Source organism: Physella acuta, unplaced genomic scaffold, assembly GCF_028476545.2.
Source record: "Physella acuta isolate Inbredline_101_S28 unplaced genomic scaffold, ASM2847654v3 ptg001354l, whole genome shotgun sequence".
Taxonomy (NCBI): Eukaryota; Metazoa; Mollusca; class Gastropoda; family Physidae; genus Physella; species Physella acuta.
The window spans coordinates 223,289-244,636 of NW_026732869.1; the positions used below are offsets into that span (position 1 = coordinate 223,289).

At 38.5% G+C, this 21,348-nt stretch overlaps 1 protein-coding gene and 1 long non-coding RNA gene across 3 annotated transcripts in view; both read right to left on the reverse strand.

The window, feature by feature from the left end:
• LOC131926956 (beta-1,4-galactosyltransferase 2) overlaps positions 1–21,348 on the reverse strand; it is a 91,739-nt gene that overhangs the window by 27,704 nt on the left and 42,687 nt on the right. The gene's annotated exons all lie outside the window — the stretch shown is intronic.
• Positions 12,636–13,312, reverse strand: LOC131926957 (uncharacterized). Its single transcript, XR_009383585.1, has 2 exons — positions 13,219–13,312; positions 12,636–12,717 (listed from the first exon to the last, which is right to left on the reverse strand). It is a non-coding gene; the product is annotated as an uncharacterized LOC131926957 (long non-coding RNA).

The window sequence follows — 21,348 nt, forward strand, 5'->3', positions numbered from 1 at the left end:
TAATTTCTGTGGCCAATTGAATATAATACACCAGCAGTAAATCATCATCCTTTCTAGTTCTCGCCCAAGACAAATGAGGTAGACGTTTTCTATCCTATATTAATTTCTGTGGCCAATTGAATATAATACACCAGCAGTAAATCATCATCCTTTCTAGTTCTCGCCCAAGACAAATGAGGTAGACGAAGTAGAGTTCATCTCTTTCAGTGACCTAGGCATATGAAGAGATAGTGTGATCAACACTATGTCCAGCTGCTTTAGTGCCCATTAGTAAATATAAAAATAATAACAACCAATTTAAGTAAATCAACATTTTTGTTATTGATGCTTGTCACCAGCACGATACAGCATTCCAGTAACATCTTATCCAGTAAGGCTCATAGAAGTATCGCGCACTTCCAAGCCTAAGATCGAGCTGAGTGTTCCAGGTTTGCTAACAAATGCTACACTTGACCTACACCTGACCTACACCTGATCTATGAGTCTATAGTAATTCAATAAAAATACATTTAAAAAAAAAATGCCCATAATTATCTATAATAATAGTTTCGCTGTCTGTGTATCTATGTATCTATCTATCTATCTGTGTATGTATCTGACAAGAACGCTCTAGAGAAAACACAAGCAAATTAAAAACATGCATAGTATTTCGAAAAACGAAGTATGACGTCGTCACATTTAGCATAGAGTAGAAAATAATCTCAAGCCGGAGAGTGCACACAGTAATATGACGTCATTGATTCTCGAGTAAACATTGAATAAAAAGGAAATTTTGTCTAATCTAAGTGGTTTGCGTGAAGAGTTTCTTTCATACAGTTCTTCGGGTAGGGGCGAAGCCCCACCACCGCGTATGAACGTCTGAGCCCCCCCCCTCCCCAACTCAAAAGAAATTTCTTCATCGATACTCTATAATAAAATTACCGCCTAATTAATGTGTCTAATCTAAAAAGTGGTTTTCTTGCAATTTCTTTAATGCAATTCTTCGCGTAGTGGCTAAGCGCGACACCAGTGTTTCTTTCAGACTTTTTCCTCCCCGGAGGGGGGAACGTTTTCTAATCTAAAATGTGTTTAGCGTGCAGTTTTTTTTTTCAAGCATCTCTTCCGGTAGGGGCGAAGCCCCGCCCAGATTCTTCCTTTAGTTTGTATGATCTACAAATGCGACCAGTGTTTCTTTCAGACTTTTTCCTCCCCGAAGAGGGGTGGGGGTACTTGAAATTTTCTGGGGCGGGGGTAGAATTTTCGGGGAGGGGACGGACACTGGAAAAAGTATATAATTATATTTCGTTGAATGGGACGGTAGACATGTTTTGGAGTGTATGTGTGTGTGTGTGGGGGGGGGGGGGAAAGGGGGGGGGGTTGGTTTTAGTTTAGAGAAAAAAGACAGCACTATGAACCTAGCGCCCGTTATATCCTTCCTCAACGGGCCATTTTTCTCGCGATATAATATTTACCTACCGGTTTTAACGCCATACAAAACAGGCAAACAAGCCACAATTTAAAGCATGTCATTTTAAGGAACATTGTTCAGTCTAAGATATTAAGGTATTGTCTATAGACATTTTAGAAGACACCCATTTAGAAGAGTATATTGACAAAAAAGTGCCCGTCAAACTTAATGCTATAATTGATACAAATCTGGAAAATCCTACACATTCTTTTTTGTTTTGTAAAACACCCGCAAAACCGGATCAAGTACGTGCATTACTTGAGTTTGGTACTTTCCAACCAGGCATCAAAAATGTAACTGGTCGGCACTTTTGAGGGGGGGGGTTGTAGGCTGAGGTGTGACGTCATTTTAGAAGGGGGGGGGGGTCTGGCTTTTTCTGACAACATTTGACGGTGGGGAGGGGAGATGTAAAAATCGTCAAAAAAAAAGCGTGATGTCATTTATAGATGACCCCTAATTACTTTGTAAACATTTTTGTTTGTTTAGCTATGGAACTGGCTCATTTGGGATACAATTTAATTTGAAATAATAGGGCCCATTGGTGTAACTCAAGTTTCTCACGTTACTCTAGATCTAAGTAAAGTACCACACTAATTCTGCATCTTACCGGAGGTGTCTAGATAGCTGAGATGATAGTGTAATAGTTATCTTGCGGGTTCGAGACAGATCACGCCAATGGTAACAAAAAAAATTCAATTTTTTTTTTAGATTTGAATGATAAAGTTGCCTATTGGGATTTGGTAGGACACGGGGCAGGTGAAGTAGAGTTTACCTGTTTCTGTCTTCTCAGTATATGAAAGAATAGTGTGGTCAAACCCATGCTCAGCCGAAATCGGTGTTTTTAAAAGACAAAAACGTCTGAGGTGTGACGTCTTTTTTAATGTGGGGTCTGGATTTTTGTGATCTTCTTCTTCTTCTTCTTCGTTCTTAATTATTAGTGTTGAAGGGGATCGAGATTTATCTGCCAGTGGGTTTGAACTCGAGACTTTGTTCGAATTATCAACCATGAGCTTTTTGCTGACTCGACCACGCATCCAACACAATTAAGCGTTACGTGTCAACTGGTTATGCGCCATTGAGGCCATTGACTCCGATTTCAGCCTGCTTTTCTTTTTGGATTTGCTTCCATAGCCTTTGTCCAACCAAGAACAAACTACAAGGCAGCAGTTGTTTAATTTTGGAGTTGTCTCTCCTAGAAGAGTGGCTGTCCCCAGCTAACGAGTCTCATCTGCCCGAGGGTTCGAACTCGAGACTTTTCGGTTTAACAACCATGAGCTTTACCGACTCGACCACGCCGACCCCTTGTGATAATAAGTGAGATAAAAATCATCAAATAAACTTGACATCATTTATGGATGACCCTTGAAACACATGGTTATTCAAGAATAACGGGTAGTCTAGTGACTATTTAAAAAAGGGAAATAAGGCATTAAAGTGGTTTGAACGTTTGCCTATCTTTCACACTACAGCGCTTGTAGATTATTTTTCCTTTATGTAACAGCGAGTTTGATTTACTATAGAACATCACGACTGTAGTAGATTGTTTATTGTTTACAAAACCACTATCAAGTTGCACGCAAATGTAAATTTAAAAAAAAAAAAAGTCATTGCTTTCTTTTATAAAAGCTTTGGTCTCTAAAATATAAAAGATCTCATGAGAAATCAAAGTTATTAAAGAAAGCAAAATATACACACACACACACACACACACACACACACACACACACACACACACACACACACACACACACACACACACACACACACACACACACACACACACACACACACACACACACACACACACACACACACACACACACACACACACACACACACACACACACACACACACACACACACACACACACACACACACACACACACACACACACACACACACACACACACACACACACACACACACACACACACACACACACACACACACACACACACACACACACACACACACACACACACACACACACACACACACACACACACACACACACACACACACACACACACACACACACACACACACACACACACACACACACACACACACACACACACACACACACACACACACACACACACACACACACACACACACACACACACACACACACACACACACACACACACACACACACACACACACACACACACACACACACACACACACACACACACACACACACACACACACACACACACACACACACACACACACACACACACACACACACACACACACACACACACACACACACACACACACACACACACACACACACACACACACACACACACACACACACACACACACACACACACACACACACACACACACACACACACACACACACACACACACACACACACACACACACACACACACACACACACACACACACACACACACACACACACACACACACACACACACACACACACACACACACACACACACACACACACACACACACACACACACACACACACACACACACACACACACACACACACACACACACACACACACACACACACACACACACACACACACACACACACACACACACACACACACACACACACACACACACACACACACACACACACACACACACACACACACACACACACACACACACACACACACACACACACACACACACACACACACACACACACACACACACACACACACACACACACACACACACACACACACACACACACACACACACACACACACACACACACACACACACACACACACACACACACACACACACACACACACACACACACACACACACACACACACACACACACACACACACACACACACACACACACACACACACACACACACACACACACACACACACACACACACACACACACACACACACACACACACACACACACACACACACACACACACACACACACACACACACACACACACACACACACACACACACACACACACACACACACACACACACACACACACACACACACACACACACACACACACACACACACACACACACACACACACACACACACACACACACACACACACACACACACACACACACACACACACACACACACACACACACACACACACACACACACACACACACACACACACACACACACACACACACACACACACACACACACACACACACACACACACACACACACACACACACACACACACACACACACACACACACACACACACACACACACACACACACACACACACACACACACACACACACACACACACACACACACACACACACACACACACACACACACACACACACACACACACACACACACACACACACACACACACACACACACACACACACACACACACACACACACACACACACACACACACACACACACACACACACACACACACACACACACACACACACACACACACACACACACACACACACACACACACACACACACACACACACACACACACACACACACACACACACACACACACACACACACACACACACACACACACACACACACACACACACACACACACACACACACACACACACACACACACACACACACACACACACACACACACACACACACACACACACACACACACACACACACACACACACACACACACACACACACACACACACACACACACACACACACACACACACACACACACACACACACACACACACACACACACACACACACACACACACACACACACACACACACACACACACACACACACACACACACACACACACACACACACACACACACACACACACACACACACACACACACACACACACACACACACACACACACACACATACACACACAACACCCCCTGTCATCCCTGCCTGGCTAAGGATGTGTGTTCGTTTGTATTTGTGTTTGAATGCAAGTGTGTCTGAGTGCGTAGATGCGTGATTGCGGTGTGTGTGTGTTTTTGTATTTGCTCGTGAATCAGTTGAATCAGTATAACAATTTTATTCGCCAGAAAAATATTTGTATCTGTACTTTTAATCAAACAGGGATTAGACAGGAAACACGTTTTGCTGTAAGTTCAGCTCAGTCTCTAATCCAATGATAATCCTATTGCTTTAATTACACATGAATACAAGTTATTTCATTTGTATCACAAACTGCATTCAAAGGGAACACCATAATATTACATTCTTTCTAACAATACACTGGTTTATATTTAATGCTCACTTGCTTATTAACAATGTGTTGTTTTGAAATAAATTGAAACTGAAACTTTAATAATAATAATATTGTACTGGAATTGATAAAACAATGTTTTATTAGAACAAATGGACGTTTTACTGTTATTTCGCATCTGACAAAACAAATAGTATTTTCAACGATTTATTATTACAAAACTCATTAATTCGCTTGTTGAATACGTCTCTGAATTCTTATAGAGTTTGTTCTTTATTCACTTGATAATCTAGGTAGTGCAGTAATATATATCACGTCACTTGTAAAAATATCGATAACGGCTGTATTTTTCGTCGCGTGTTACAACAGTTTTAACGGCCGTACGATAATTCTACACTGAACATTGTTATAAAGACGGTCAATTACTGCACTTTGTAAACTAGAAATATCGTCCGTCTAATGCGTTACTTTTAAAACTAGGAATGTCGGCCGACTACTATGTCACTAGTGAACCTTGCTATAATGGCCGTCTACTTCTTCATTTGCAAATTACAGTTAAATTTTCTGTGTAACAGGTCTTATAGGATTTAACATTGAAGTGAACATTCTACAACAATCCACGCATTTAATTAAACTACTGAGTCATTCATTAAAATTCCACAGCGAGAAAATTAAACAAGTATTACAAAGAGCTAGCTTGTCGATGGATGATACGTGTCGTACAAGCATTGGCATCTTTTTAATGTAAGCTTGACATACAAAGGCGGATCCAAATGATAAGTAAGTGGGTTGCAACCGTCCAAAGGGGCTTGCCTCTTTTAACCCATACAGAGATACAGATTAAGCCAGTTAAATACAAGCTTGTAAAAGTACACAACTATGAAAAAAAAAACTTTTGGTTCGTACTTTGTGCTAAACTGAGACAAAAAATAAAATTTGGGAGATGAATTCCTGCAGTTTCCGAATGTATTCAGAGTTTTAAAATCAATACAAAGACGTAAATTTTATATCGTTATTACTTGACTAATCCCCATTTTCCCATCAGTTTCAAGACGTTTTGAATTTAAACATTTTTTAGCGCAATTTCCATTCTGGAGAATTGCGTTTATTAACCCGTCATTTCTGGATGTATGAATGAATGGATGGATGGATGTGTGTCCGCAGCTTTAAGTCGTATCTCCTCCTCAACGAAGCAATATCGATGACTAGTTTCAAAAGCAATTATGTTAAGCAAGTTACGAGGATGAGCATAGTCCATAAAAATTCCGGGTTTCTTTCATGTATTTCCCGGAAAAGCCAAAAACCCTCGAAAAAATGCAGTTTTTTGCCCATATCTCGGCAACCAGACCACTTAGCGACTTGAAACATGTACCAATCGATTCCTGCCATAATTTAGAACAATATTGCCGAAGAAAGTTTTCAAAAATATCCTTTCGTTTGGTCACAAACATTTTTTTGAATTAATTAAAATTTGGACCGAATTAGTAGGCATTTTTTCCAACCACACCACACGCGTCATCACGTTCAATAGCTGCGCCATCACGTTCAATGGCTGCGTCATCACGTTCAGTAGGCGCGCAATGGTTTTTAGTCATGTAACTCTATTGTAAATAAAACATGTAAAATACTGAAACATTTTTTAATAAAAAACGTTTTAATAACTAACCAATGGTTTTATAACCCTGCTCTTGATTTACGCTACGACAGAGCTATTTTTAGATAACATAAGGAAATTGCGCTTAAATGTCACTAGACTTTTTAATTAACTTGTTTTTCAAGTAAAGTATCTAAATATAAGATAGGAGGAGTTGAGATGTTATTTCAAATTCGACCAACTTTGATTTTTGGATTACCAAAAAAAATGTATTTAAATATATTTTTGCATGATTTTTATGAGATTGTTAATAGTACAGTAACTTGTCTAAATTCATCATCTTTTACCTTCCATGCCCAGTGTAAATGGTCTTTTGCAGCTCTCTGCTCCTCTCATAGTCCCCTTTCAGGTGGACAATAAAGAGCCATTGCTGTAAATTTGTCTGGTCTCATCCTTAATACATGGCACATCCAGCGCCATCTTTCTTCAGTTAATTCTGAAACATTTTCAATTTCTTGGACCCCTAGAAACCTATAATTAAAGATAGTCTAGGGCCAGTGAATGCCATTTATCTTTCATTAATACTTACTATACAAAGCATCCAATATGAAGATAGAAGAGATGGTTGCTTTCCAGCATTTACTGATATAGAAAAAAAAACGGTTAGGAGATTACATTTGAAGCAAATCTTTATTCGATCTTTTTTCTTCAATAGTCATTTTTTTTGCAAAAAAAAAATATATCTATATTGGCTTTACTACTTAGCCCTATCCCTATCCCTATCCCTATCCCTATCCCTAGCCCTAGCCCTAGCCCTAGCCCTAGCCCTAGCCCTAGCCCTAGCCCTAGCCCTAGCCCTAGCCCTAGCCCTAGCCCTAGCCCTAGCCCTAGCCCTAGCCCTAGCCCTAGCCCTAGCCCTAGCCCTAGCCCTAGCCCTAGCCCTAGCCCTAGCCCTAGCCCTAGCCCTAGCCCTAGCCCTAGCCCTAGCCCTAGCCCTAGCCCTAGCCCTAGCCCTAGCCCTAGCCCTAGCCCTAGCCCTAGCCCTAGCCCTAGCCCTAGCCCTAGCCCTAGCCCTAGCCCTAGCCCTAGCCCTAGCCCTAGCCCTAGCCTTAGCCCTAGCCCTAGCCCTAGCCCTAGCCCTAGCCCTAGCCCAAGCCCTATCCCTATCCCTATCCCTATCCCTATCCCTATCCCTATCCCTATCCCTATCCCTATCCCTATCCCTATCCCTATCCCTATCCCTATCCCTAGCCCTAGCCCTAGCCCTAGCCCTAGCCCTAGCCCTAGCCCTAGCCCTAGCCCTAGCCCTAGCCCTAGCCCTAGCCCTAGCCCTAGCCCTAGCCCTAGCCCTAGCCCTAGCCCTAGCCCTAGCCCTAGCCCTAGCCCTAGCCCTAGCCCTAGCCCTAGCCCTAGCCCTAGCCCTAGCCCTAGCCCTAGCCCTAGCCCTAGCCCTAGCCCTAGCCCTAGCCCTAGCCCTAGCCCTATCCCTATCCCTATCCCTATCCCTATCCCTATCTCTAGCCCTTTCCCTAGCCCTAGCCCTAGCCCTAGCCCTAGCCCTAGCCCTAGCCCTAGCCCTAGCCCTAGCCCTAGCCATAGCCCTAGCCCTAGCCCTAGCCCTAGCCTTAGCCCTAGCCCTAGCCCTAGCCCTAGCCCTAGCCCTAGCCCTAGCCCTAGCCCTAGCCCTAGCCCTAGCCCTAGCCCTAGCCCTAGCCCTAGCCCTAGCCCTAACCCTAGCCCTAGCCCTAGCCCTAGCCCTAACCCTAACCCTAACCCTAACCCTAAACACATTCCTGCTAGTAATAACAAACCAAAACATTTATTAAATTACCTGCATACTGTTAGCCACGTGTTTCACGTTGTTAATTAGTAGCCAAATTTAGACAAACCTATCAATCAGTATTTTGTTCAACTTGTTGATAGAAAACATTTTAGCACAAAAAATTAGTTACTGAAACGTTCGATATTAATATTGCTTATAAAACAAACATGTTAGTGATGTTACAGATTTCGAATAATCCAGGAACGCATTGTGAATTACTTAATTAAGTAACAACGAAGCATTGAAAAAATAGGTGTTGAGGTGGAGTTCGGGATTTAATCAAAATCGCAACCCGTGTTTTGTTGTTCTTGAAAGATAATCTGCGCTACTGATCCATGAATAGATAATTCAAAATTAAATAAATTAATGAAAATGCTCATACACAATGTTTATCCGTTACAATTTGGTTATTTCATGCTGATATCGTTAACACAGAATTTTACTTAACATGACAATGTATGTTACTGTTGTCTATGTCTCTACCTGAAAAACGACCAGCATGCCCTAATTTGTAAACTCCTCCATTTCATTTAGCTTTTAACGTTTTCAGTGTTTTATACATACGTCTTTTGGCATGCGCTTCTATAAATTCCCTTAATCCTTGGTGGATGTTCAGTTCTGAGTAAATATTGCCTTCTACTACATAAGGTAAAAAAAAAAAAATTTAAAAAGTTGTTGTCTGTGTAACTATGTAGGCCTATCTGTTGAAAAGTTGGAAACACTTCTACTATAGAGTCTGTTGTATAGAATATAGAGAAAACACAAGGAAAGTTAAAACACGCTCAGTAATAAGAAAAACAAAACGTGACGTCACAAGGAACATATAGTAGGAAATAGTCTAAAGAAAGTACACGCAATAATATGACGTCATTGATTCTCGGGTAAACATTGAATTAAAAAGCCGATTTGTCTCATATTATAAGTGGTTTGCGTGCAGAGTTTCTTTCATGCATCTCTTTGGGTAGGGGTCGGAGCCCCCCCCCCCCCCCCCCCTCACCGACGGAATAACGTCTAAGCCACCCCCCTCCCCTTAAAAGAAGTGATAAAAACAATGACATTACCGCCTAATTTATCTGTCTAATCTTAAAAGTGGTTTGCTGCAGTAGATTTTCTTTCATGCGTCTCTTCGGGTAAGTGCAAAGCCCCTGCCCAACCCCCCCTCCGGTAGAACTTCTGATCCCCCCACATCGACATGTAATTTATATAGAAAATATATACTTTTACAAGAGTCGGCATACCCCGCCCCGGATAATTTTATTTGCCCCTGCAAAAATTCAAGTGACTCATCCCCGGAAAAAAGTCTGGAAGAAACACTGCGTGAATGAGATTTATCGGACAAAAATAGGAAACGGGTCTATATTATAGAAGTAGGCTCTACCTTTAGTGTTTATAATCTAAAAATGCGACCAGTGTTTCTTTCAGATTTTTTTCCTTCCCGAAGGTGGGGGTACTTGAAATATTCGGGGTTGGGGATGGACTAAATTTTCTGTGAAGGGTCGGACACTGGTAAAAGTATATATTTTCTATATACCTTGTATTTCGTTGAATGGACCTTGTTTCAGGGTTGGTGGTGGTGGGAGGGGGGGGGAGGGGAGCCTCGCCCCTTAGGCCCCCCTAAAATAAACTCTAAATGCGACTTATGTCAGATTTGATCTTAGGTGCAAGGTTCAGGGGTATGGCTACTATATTTAGTACCAATGTGCAGTAAATACGTATAGATCCATCTTAAATCCGTATAAAATGTCGATTCTGGAGAAAAATCCGTTTTCAATGACATTTTTCGATGCCGCTTAAATCTGAAGTTGAGGTGCTGATTTTTGTTTTGGTTTAAAGAAAAAGACAACACTATCAACCTAGTGCCCGTTGTATCTCTACATCAACGTGCCATTTATCTCGTGTATATATATATATATATATATATATATATATATATATATATATATATATATATATATATGTATATATTTAACGTCAGTGGCTGTTTGAACAGGTTGGCTTATCAGAGTTTATGCCAGAGCTGTCCAGAAGATCGTCTGCCGCCCCCACCCGAACGAAATTATATATATATATATATATATATATATATATATATATATATATATATATATATATATATATATATATATATATATATATATATATATATATATACATATATATATATATACATATATATATATATATATATATATATATATATATATATATATATATATATATATATATATATATATATATATATATATATATATATATATATATACATATACATATATGTATATATATATACATACATATATATTTATATACAGGTCTATTGTGTAACAGTTGATGCTGCTTCTACTTCCTACAAAGACACATTTTCTCAGTAGTTAGCCGTTTATTCTTCCGTCTTGTTAGCTTATAAATAATGGTCTTGTACGCCTTGATAAGAATTTATTGTAAGACTGTTCATTGAAAGTATTTTAATTCATTTCTTTTTTTTTAATTTCTTTTAAAATGTTATATGACTTTGCTGGCATATTTTGGTGAGTGTTTTACACATATAATTTCTTTTAATATTTTGTAATTTGCCCTCTTTATGTACCCCCCCCCCACCATCTAGTTGTTTGCTACTTGTTTATTGAAAGCTTCAGTGCGAAGTTATATACTGTATTGGGTTCTTGAATTTATATTGCTTTTACTCCTTATTTTAATTTTTTAAGAGGGTTAATCTGACACAACACAATCCCTTCTATGAACGTGTACAGCCTGCATGGACCGTCAGGTTCGATAAGGGAACTTTACCTGTCTCTGACAGTTAATGATGTGTAGCACTGAAGATTTTACACTGATGGGTCACTAGCCCAACGCAGAAGACACATATAGGAATGTAGATTTGAGGTGTCAATATACCCAACCACCGCGTCAAAGATAAGTTGTCGGTGTGCAAAACATATTTTACAATAACAATTAATTTAATACGTCTCATTAGTCTAACAGCACATTAGCTGATGGAGCAGTATAAATCAAACACAAAGCCTGGACGGTAAGATGAAAAGAAGAGTTAGGTGTCGTCCATGTATCAGAACCCTCCATCTCGACAGCTGTCACACCTAATGGACAGGGCGTTATCTAGACAACTTGCAATCAGCAGAGTCGCAGAAACTGCTGACAGGAAAACACGAGTTTGTAACTCTATCACCTTAGGAGCTCTACTTCTGTTTAATTTTCGAAGTTTTCTATCCTATATTAATTGCAATCGCAAAACAATAAAATACACCATCAGTAAATCATCGTCCTTTTCAGTTCGTGCTGAAGACACTTGGGACAGATGAAGTAGAGTTCATCTGTTTCAATGACCACGGCATACAATGGGATAATGTGGTCAGCACTATGCCCAGCCGTCTTTTAGTGCCAATCTGTAAATATTTGAAAATAAAAACAAACATTCACGACTTTAACAACTTTTTTTATTGATGCTTATCTATAGCAAGATATAACATTCCAGAAACATTGCCTTGTGTAATATATTGTGGTGGTTTCTGGCGCAGAAGATCTGCGTACTTCTAGGCCTAAACTCGAGCTGAGCGGTCCAGGTTTGTTATCACTTGCTGCATCGGAACCAAGAGCCTAACGCAAATCAATAAAAATACATATTTAGAACATTTCGATCATTATGCTACAATGTGTGCAGTTTGGTATACAAAATATAAATAACAACTTATCAATTAAAAGTAAAGTGTGGCGTCTTTTTCTTCTTCTTCTGCGTTCTTAATTAAGTATACGTGTCAACTGGTTATGCGCCATTGAGGCCATTGACTCCGATTTCAGCCTGCTTTTCTTTTTGGATTTGGATTTGCTTCCAACCAAGAACAAACTACAAGACAGAAGTTGTTTGATTTTGGAGGTTTCTCTCCTAAAAGAGTGGATGTCCCAAGCTAACGAGCCTCATCTGCCCGAAGGTTTGAACTCGAGACTTTTCGGTTTAGTAACCATGAGCTTTACCGACTCAACACCCCTAGGTGAGGTGTATTTAATAGAAATTGTGTCGATGAATATAATTTACGCCTTTATCTTTGAGCAATCTGATGGTGAGTGGTCGAATCACCGTTAACTAAAATATTTACTTACCAAATCTAAGGCCAAACAAAACAAGCAAACAAGCACAAATTTCGAGCATGTCATTTTTAGGAACATTGTTCAATACATCAAAACCTTGATCTAAAGAATAAAAAAGTAAATATTGTTACTAAATATTGTAAAAGAAACTGTAAAAGAAGTAGTAAGAAATACAGTTAAATTGATAAGCGGATAATACAAAGATCTAAATAATAAACTGGAATAAAATCAAAATATTAAATAATTATTAATCCAAAGAAATACAAACTGTTGATCGATAAAAATGCTTTGATATTATTATAATAATTTCAAACATAAACTGGTAATAAAATAATGTTCAATATGACAAGATGAGAAGAGACCATAAAAAAGTATTTTGGAATATTTACCTAACGTTCACTGGATGAGAAGCAGTCTGAGGTTTGGGCGTTTGACGTGGCACATACGGATTTTATTAATATCCATAATGACGTAACAAATCGATACGATAAAACCAGAGGCGTAGAAATGTTATTAGCAGCCATAGATGATGGTTGAAAGTTTAAATCTTGCCAGTAGTAGGCTGAAGTTGAAATTAGTTAAGAAATGAAGTATATGTGTGACAAAAATAAAGTAGAAGTGAGCATACTTGTACTTTTGTGTTTACTGTGTAAGCTTGGCAGTTCGTTCTATAGAAATAAAGTAAGTTGTGTCAAAACAGGTCGTTTTTTGAAAAAGTACATGGAGAGGAAAAGTATTTGAATATGCTTTATGAGAAATCATATAAATCCTACATGTTCCTAAAACAAATGGAAAAGACTGATGTAACCCTTTAGAAGTATCTCAAAACTTAACAAATACACAAGACGAAAAGACCGACTAGGCTGAGACGGACCGAGCGGCAGACAGACAGACAGATAATTATCTGGAATATTCGAAATTACAAGATTTATGTTAATTACCATAATTGTCTCATTACATTATATTACCCTGTCTATAGTCTATCTATATATATATAAAGCAAAGTGCTCGGGTGCCCGATCGGGCACTTCCCGGCGCCGCAGACGCTTCACATTTGTCATGAGTCTGCCTTGGGGCGACAGAACACGAGAGCCGGTGCCGGTTGGCCGAAAAGTCAACGAAGAGGGGGTTAAAGGGGGGGGGGGGTTATAGGGTAGGGATTGAGGGAAAGGGGGGGGATAGTGTTTTAAAGCAAATATTTTCAGTGGCAGCATTGGTACTGTCGAATTCACAAATTATGAATTACTGAAAAGTAGAAAATAAAACCACTAAATAGCGGCGTAAGGTACACCGCGGGTCGGCTCGTTCAATAAATTGTTAAAGTGTTTTTAAGGTTAAGGATAAGATTTAACCACCGTGGGTTTCAACACGGTTGCACTGACCAGATTAGTTAGATAAGGCTAGAAGTGTAGTAGAATAGTTATCCCCCCTAGCAGGTCCTACACATGTGAAATTTCATTTATCTATCTGAAATAGAATTTACATTTTTTTGCATTCAGTAATTGTTTTTATCAAGGGATATAACCAAGATTGTATTTGCAGGCAATATTAATTAAAGATGAAGTAAAAATTATGTGAGCTTTAAAATTCTATGCAATAATCTATATATATATATATATATATATATATATATATATAGATCCCTTCTTGGAGGCGTTAGAAAACAAGCTGTATGCACGCCTTGCAGTCCCCTCTCTTCCTCTCTAGGCATGGTCTGGTGAGCTGTGGATCACGCTAAATGTTTACAATCGTAGAGCCGGGTTAGTGACAGCTATTAGGGGTAGATAATTTAGTTTGAAACGATTTTAAACTTAAGGGAGGTAACTAAGAGGAGGCTGCTTTTAGGAAGGGGGGGGGGGTTAGGGGTGGGGGAAAGGAGGGTGGGGGGGGGGGGGGTTATCGTCCTTAACGAGTTACTGATAGTGTTTTAAAGCAAATATTTTCAGTGACAGCAGTGGTACTGTCGAATTCACAAATTATGAATTACTGAAAAGTATAAAATAAAACAACTAAATAGCAGTCTACGCTGCGGGTCGGCTCGTACTAATTTAAAAAAAAAAAAAAAAAACTCAAAAAAATATGGCAAGCGACAAAATTATGATTACATTCTATAAAATTAAGCCGTTTGGAAACTTTCGATTACAATCATGTTCATATTGAAGATAAACCGTTGAAAATAATGTCCGAATTATTTTATTTATTTATTAAAAGATTTTTAAAAATACATTAAAAACGTTTTAGTTAAAAGCATTTATATAATAAAAAGAAGAAACTAAATACGTGTCTTTTAATATAATCATGATAAATTGTATAAAATGAGAAATGAAGCACCTAAAAGATAGAAACAAATCTTTTTTTATGTTTAAATCTGCATTATTATATTCGTTTGTTATTTCAATAGGCAACTACTAAAATAATTCAGATTTGTATGCATTTTTGTTATATTGTTTAGTAGCGTAGGTTAGTTCACAAGAACATCATTCCATAAACAAATTTAGATACCGACAATTCAAATAATCTTTTAAAATTTAAACCGCGCCTGTTTCCAATCGTCTTATCTACATATCTTACTAAGAAGCCAGGGCGTAGTCGAGTGATAGGGCACTCAAATGCAAGACCTAATATATTCATCATAATATTCTATTTATCGACAGTGGCGTAGCGAGGTCGGGTGTCACCCGTTGCGGCACCCCCCCCCCCCCCCCCAGAAACGTAGTGACCCTTCCCTGGAACAAACTTTCAAATCTTGGATTTGCACCCCCCCCCCCCTCAAATTTTCGATTTGCACCCCCCCCCCCCCCCTTCAAGTTTTTCTCTATATATTTTGCTATTTTTTGCCTTGGTGTCATCCCCCTAAATGGTGTCACCCGGTGCGTTCCGCACCCCCCCCCCCCGCTACCCTCTGTTTATCGATAACCAGCTTCCTTATACAATTTTGTAAGCATTTTTTTTTTAAATTCATAAAAATAATGTTTAACAATCTTTTATGTAATAATGTACTAAATGGGAGAAAATTAATGATTTACATACATAAATATGTTCAATGCAGGAAAAACAATGCCGGTTGACAAGGTAGTAGAAATTACCATAAACCTATCGGTCTTGGAGGAAAAATAATAAGGTTCTGTTCAAGGGAGTGTATTCATGAATAAGGTGTCATGTATAAAAAAAACTGGCTATTATCTCCCCTCCTGTGAGCTAATTAAGTTATTCAAGTTAAGTATGAAGGTTGAAAATCCTTCCAAACGCTTGTACAAACATGTCGAACCTGTATGTTATTCAACATATTCAAGACTCTTGTGGTCTGGAAATGGAATTAGAAATAACTAGATTGTAATATTTTATAGGTTGCTTCATTTTATATTTTCAATATAATTTTTTTCTTACTGTGTTAACAATTTGATTTTCTGTATTATCTGGCAAAAAATATGAAACGGAAACATTTATTTTAGTTTATATTTCGTTTTAAAAAGCTACATTGTTTATTGCGTTTTATTTCAGTGTCGAAATGCCTGCAACAATAACTCAATGTTTTGGCGATCATGTTTTTATTTACACATATTCAACTGTGTTAAGCGCATACATTATGTCGACATATTAATAGACATAAACAAATAGCCACTTTCTCAAACAAACACAACTATCTACAGCATAATAATGAAAGAATGTGATGCTAAAAATCTTTAGTGTAAAAATCTATAGTGTGTATAGACAAAGTACTTGTAGAGCGCAGAGTGTTCTAGATCTCATTCTGAAAGCCGTATGTTAATTTGGGCACTGCGCTCTGGGTACAACACTCTAGGCATCACACTCTGGGCGCCATACTCTGGGCGCCACACTCTGGGCGCCACACTCTGGACAACTTAGTTTTACATTTATGAGCTCCTGCCTTGTCCTTCTCTATAGATCTATATTAGGCACTTTTTTCCCTACCACCTCAATTTCTGAATCTGAGACATCTGTTAATGAAGGTCTGTATCTTGTCTGTGTTTGACTTCGAGAATATCCCTGTTTCTGCTCCCTAAAACAAAACTGCCTTTACCTTTGAATTAAAAATCCTAATTTTTCTCTGTTGGAAATGGCAGAATTTCTCCATATGGGTCGCAGAACTGTGAAAGCGCAGCGGGCTCTATTAATTCTAGCACGTATGTCCTCCTCTGTGCCTCCCGATTAGATGATCTTGCTGCCAAGGTAGACAAACTCTTCCACATCATGTACATGTCTTCAGTCAATTGTTACTTGGACCTCCTGCTTATTGTTGATTCTCATTACTTCTGTCTTTTCTTTGTAGATCTTATAACCTACACGCTGTGAGATGCTTCCTAACTCATAAACATTTTTTTCCTGCATGTCTTGTTGACTCTTTGAGAGTAGGGCAAGATCATCCACAAAATTGAGCATGACTATACATTTAAAAGACTACCTTGAACACACGCATATCGCTAATTTACTCATAGTAAATTAAGAACATATTTTAAGAATATCACATTAAAAAACCCCTCGTGTGTATACCTCTTAGATATACATTTATATACATCAGACATTCACATAGTTTATACTAAAACTAATATTTTTTTCTTTTGCACGATTTGGTAGGTAGAGCAGTACAATTTTAACTTGCAGATAAGTATGTTCAGATCCCTGGCTATCACGTTGACTTGACGGAGTCTGTTTTGTTGACGTGTTCAACATCGGTCAAGTTGGTTATAGTGTGTTGTAGTTTGGTCTCAGGTTTATGTTTGACAGACATCAGATTCAACATGTAGCTTGATGCTGTCTGATGACGGAGAGGGAACATACATCAAGCTTAATTATGTAATACATGTATCGTAGATTTGTATCAAACACTTTGAAACATGTAATTTGCGACATAGTTTGCTAGGTAACACACACATATATGTCAATTTAGTCATCAAATTTTGGTGGGGAAACGTGACAATGGCATTTGTCTCTTTGAGACGGCTAGCTGATTTTAAATGATTTCAACAACATATGTGACCCCAATATGTGATGACGTGAGATTACAGACAATATAATTTGGTTAATATAGCCTAGCTATGGGACGGAGTGGTCTAGCGGAAGAGAGCTGGACTAACCCGTAAGTTTCGAGTTCGAATCCGGGTTCAAGTCAGTAGACTATCCCTGAGTCCACCCAACTCTGATGGGTACCTAACTCACGTTAGGGAAAGTAAAGGCGGCTGGGCATAGTGCTGACCACACTATCTCTTCATATGCCGAGGTCACAGAAGCAAGTAAACTCTACTTCACTTGCCCCATAGACCGTCAGGTTTGAAAGGTAAACTTTAATATAGCCTAGCAAGCCATTGGTTGAGTAGGAATTAACTAGTCAGAACATCTCCAGAGAAAAATGTTTCCACGTAACGTAAACATAAATTAAAACATATATATATATATATATATATATATATATATATATATATATATATATATATATATATATATATATATATATGAAAGTTACCTTCAAAATATCCGTCTCGTTTAATGACACATTAATCCAAGTGTACAGCTTTTTCAATGCTATTTCGTTCACTTTGTACTTGCATGTATTCAAGCCATCTCCAAACATCCGTTTGGTCGCTGTGTTCAAAATCTTAATCCTGACAGCAAAGAGTGGGGGGGGGGGGGGTAGTAGTGTTAGGTTAGTTTTGTGATGAATGTTACCTAGGCTGATTGATTTAACCTAAGGCTTATGAATACAACTATTGGCCAACTAATTCAATAACATGAGAAGTATATTATTTTACCACCACGGGCAAACTTAATCAACCATAATCTAGCTAATCGAACTATGGATTATCATGTTCAACCAAGCGGATTTGTTCATCCATAGGCTCAGCATCAAAGTCACCATCATATTGATTTAACCATTTAGTCAAGTCAGAAAATGAATCGAGATGACTGATCGTAACAGCTGGAGAGAAATGACTGCGTTAGTCTGTAGCTGACTGAGATGACTTAGCTAACAGCACGGAGATGACTGCAGTAGTCAGAGTTTGAATCCAAACATAGGCTAATTGATTCAATTATATGAATGTTAAACGAAGATGACGTAATTAGTGGTGTGTATCATTTTCGACATTCGATTTTTTATTTTATATTTAATCCTAAAATCAATGACGCTATTAGTGCTGTGTACTTTCCGTAGTTTTACATTTTTTATTAACATTGTTTCGTAAAGATATTTTTCTATTATTTTAATGTCATGTCATTCTTTTTTTTTGCCAGTGATAGTTTTTTTGTGCTACTTATATGTCCTCTAGAGCGTTCTTGCCACAACGATACACTTCTCCGGTTACATAATTAAATATGTATTTCTACAAACAAAGTGCGTACATGGTCTTATATATAGTAGGACTTTTTACTACTAGTGCTCCGCCACAGTGAATCCTTTTTAAATGTACCAACTTGGGAACAGAACAAAGCCAAACACAAACACAAAAGAAAACACAAATGCAAACACAAACACAAAAACACACCCAAGACAACGCAAACACAAACACAAAAGAAAACACAAGCACCAACATAAACATAACGCAAACGCAAATATACACAAAAAAACACAAAACACATTTGGTTTTTACTTAAATAACAATATTTAGTGTGAGTGGAAATTGTTTTTAAATTACCTCCCTTGGAATAATTATTAAACATTTAAATTAATTAGTTTTAACGACTCTTCTGTTATTAGAATGTAACAGTTTTTTTCTGGGAATCTAAGCGAAAATATTATTTTTAAATATAAACAAATTTAAGTCGTTACATAAATAGACCCTACTCCATTACTTACAATAAGACAATGCGATGCAAGTAAAATGCTTGACATGTATTGTTTACTTTTATGGTTCTAGATTCTATATCGATGACTGACTGACTGAAACACTACATGACCGCTTATATTATAGATTGTTTAATCAAAGGCTGTATTATTCAATCACATTCATGATAATCGAACCACTGGCCAGTTGCATCAGCAGTGTGGTAATTGGTTCGAACGACAATTATTAAAATCACCACAAGGTGATTGGCTAAAATACTGGCTAATTAATTTAAGCTGAAACGAGAAAGATGACTTCGGCAGTCAGAAGTTGACTGACTTGACTTACCTTTAAAGAGATGACTACGGCAGTCAGAAGTTGACTGAGATGACTTACCTGTAGAGAGATGACGGCGGCAGTCAGAAGTTGACTTAGATGACTTACCTATGAGGGTTCTCCTCATTGCCTTTGTCCCTGGAGTGACTGAACATGAAGTACCTGGCGATAAACTTGGATGACCTTGACACGCTTAACCCCTGGTACAGGGTCCTGAAATACAAAGAACATACGTCACGGACCGTTCCGCCACAACAAGTCGGGTGGAAATAGGCGACTACTAACAGCCTTGCTATTAATAATTAGTTGATCATTTATTAGTTCTTAATTATGATTGAATGTTAGGTTAGTCAACTTTACTTCTGGTACAACACAAGAAAAACAATATGAGTCCACCTTACTTGGGATACAATAAAAAGACTATTAGTAACCGGCGGTACAAGAAAAAAAATGCAACATTACATATGGCAAGTACAAAGAAACCATATAGGTCCATCTTACATTGTATAGAACTACAACAACATTACATATGACCAGTACAAAGGAAACCATATAAGTCCACCTTACATGGTGTAGAACTACAACAACATTACTTATGGCAAGTACAATGAAAACCATATAAGTCCACCTTACATTGTATAGAACTACTACATTACATTTGACCAGTACAAAGGAAACCATATAAGTCCGCCTTACACGCCGTAGAACTACAACAACATTACATATGACCAGTACATAGGAAACCATATAGGTCCATCTTACACGGCGTAGAACTACAACATTATTACATTTGACCAGTACAAAGGAAACCATATAAGTCCACCTTACATTGTATAGAACTACAACATTACATATGGCAAGTACAAGGAAAACCATTAAGTCCACCTTACATTGTATAGAACTACAACAACATTACATATGGCAAGTACAATGAAAACCATATAAGTCCACCTTACACTGTATAGAACTACTACATTACATATGACCAGTACAAAGGAAACCATATAAGTCCACCTTACCGGAGATA